Below are 2,413 nucleotides of genomic sequence, written 5' to 3'. Positions count from 1 at the left end.
ACTGAAGGTTGCCAATACAATTCAAGGCGGTTTACATAGGCAGGCTTTATTTAAATCCCTTATTAAATAGGGATTTTTACAATTTGAAAGAAGGTTCTTTCTTTCAAGAACCACTACATTCAGATGTTTCTTTCTGATCTGGCTTCACATTCTGGCCTCCATCCTCCCATGCTCAGAGCAGATGGAATGGCTCGGCTTCAGCTTGTCAGCTGCTTCAAGGTCGCACGGTGCCGGTGGCCTCGAACTGGCGACCTTGTGGATGTTATCTTCAGGCAGACGGAGGCTCTACCCTCTAGACCAGACCTCCTGCCCATCTTATGAGAATGTCATCTGTTAACTTTCAGAAAGGTAAAGAAGTCTACCCAGTGTGTTAGAAGTTGGGGTTGGGGTTGGGGTTGGACTGCTGTCAGAAGATATAAAAAATGACTTGTTTATTAAGGAATAGACAACAACCCTCTAAGGAATTGTTAACAGCATTGCAAAAATAAGAAGCACATAAGTATTGTTCTATACACCCACCTGCATGTTCTAAACATATATTTCCTGAATGTTCTGAGGGGATTAAACATGCAGAAAAAATGTGGTTAGAAACAATAATGAAAAAAATGTTATTGGTAGCCCAAATATCTATTATGTGGAATATTTGTGCTAGGCTTGAAGCAAACCCATGAATGAGAAGAAGGAAAAGATTTGTGACTCCAAATTGAAGACAACAAATTATTCTGAAAGCTCTCTGTTGCAAAGGGAAAATGTTACCGGTTGTTCCAATTGAGAATGAACATTACTCTAAGTGAAATGGAAAAGCTGGCTATGTCTCAAAATGGCTACTTAACTGCTTCCACCTTCGAACATAAGTAAACAGCTTGCTGGGTCTCTTCTTTCAGTATTCTGTGACTCAAGCACAGGAATGTAAAGAGTCTAGGAAACTGGAACTATCTAGCACAGTCTCAAAGGGGTCATTTGGAGGGTTTTAAGAGAGAGATACTATGCACCTGACAGTTTGAGGGTGTGGCTGAGAGTGTGAGATGTGAGATGGAAATCCCTGGTTCAACTTTTCTCTCGATGGTGATCATGCGTGTGCCAAATTCTATCCGCCTTTTCCTCAGCCTCCCTGCCCCTTTCTCTCCTTGGACTTGTGCCACTAGTTTTACTGGTGCAGGTCCAAGGAGATCCATTGAGGAGTGAGAGGTTTACAGAGGTGTAAGTGGATTTAAATCTGTGTTTGCCTCTGAAGCTTCCCAATCCACCCTCCTCTGCTGAATACAGCATACCTGTTTTTGGCATGGCTGAACCAGCAAGGGAGGGGAAGGATAGGATTGGGCTCTTAATTATTCAGCCACTGCAAAAGTGGGCCCTTTGTAGACCTAATACTTAACCATGGTTAGCACTAATCATGGTATTGTGGACTTGTTAAAATTTCAAATGTAGAATGAAACCATGGTTAAGCTTGCTCAAAGGACAGGGCCTGCTTGTCTGTTTGCAAACAGAGGCCCTCAAGAGGTAGGCAATTGCCTTTAAAGTTATTTGCTTGGTACAGACATAATGCTTAACTATGAGTAACACAAACCATAGTTTGCCAACTTAGTTCAAATTATGATTTTCCAGCCTAGTTGCCAGGTATTCCTTCACCAATTTAGAGGTACAGTAATGCAAATCCATGGTTAGAGAACCAGATAATAGTTAAATATTGATTGGTCCTCATTTCATGCAAATAGGATTTGAACACATTGTAAGTGCACATGTATTGCAATGTAGCGAATGCAACTTTGACATGATTTGATGCCAGGAGGGACAGCATTAGTTCAAACTGCACCTCATGTGTAATTTATATATACACTTAAATATTAAATTTAAGTATTTACCAGGGATGGGAACTCAAGTCAGGTGACTTAAGTTCCAGTTGCAAAAATGTGTTTTTTGCTGACTCATTTACACTTGAGTCACCCGTGCCGATGACTCAGGCATTGACTCGAGTCTGAGGCATTGAGTCTTTCTGTGTATGGGTGTGTTTGTTTACTTTTTTGCAACATGAAAGACTTTAGGGGGCCATCATTCAGACTGGGTGAGCAGCAGGGAAGTTCCAGCCAGGAGGCAGGAAAGGGCTAATTTTTCTTTTGCATCGAGTGGGGGGGGGAGTGGGCTCTCTTTTCAGTCTCTGAAGGAACCAATGATCATTGGACAAAAGATGTGAGGTCTGATTTTATTCTTTGAATGAAAGAGGGCAGGAGGAGGAGCCCAAAGTATTTCTTGCCCTAGGATTGACTGGAGAAGCCCAGAGAGGGAAAGATGGTTTGTAGCAATTACACTTTCCCACTGCATGACTCCTCACGGCTCCGTTGTTATTTGGGAGGAGGAAGCCTCATTGAATGACCAGTGTGAATGGAACTACTTTAGGAATTAGCTTGCCATGATA

The sequence above is a fragment of the Tiliqua scincoides genome, chromosome 3 (assembly GCF_035046505.1).
Source record: "Tiliqua scincoides isolate rTilSci1 chromosome 3, rTilSci1.hap2, whole genome shotgun sequence".
In the NCBI taxonomy this organism is placed as follows: domain Eukaryota; kingdom Metazoa; phylum Chordata; class Lepidosauria; order Squamata; family Scincidae; genus Tiliqua; species Tiliqua scincoides.
The sequence above is the reverse complement of the archived record's forward strand: the minus strand, read 5'-3'. Positions refer to the sequence as shown.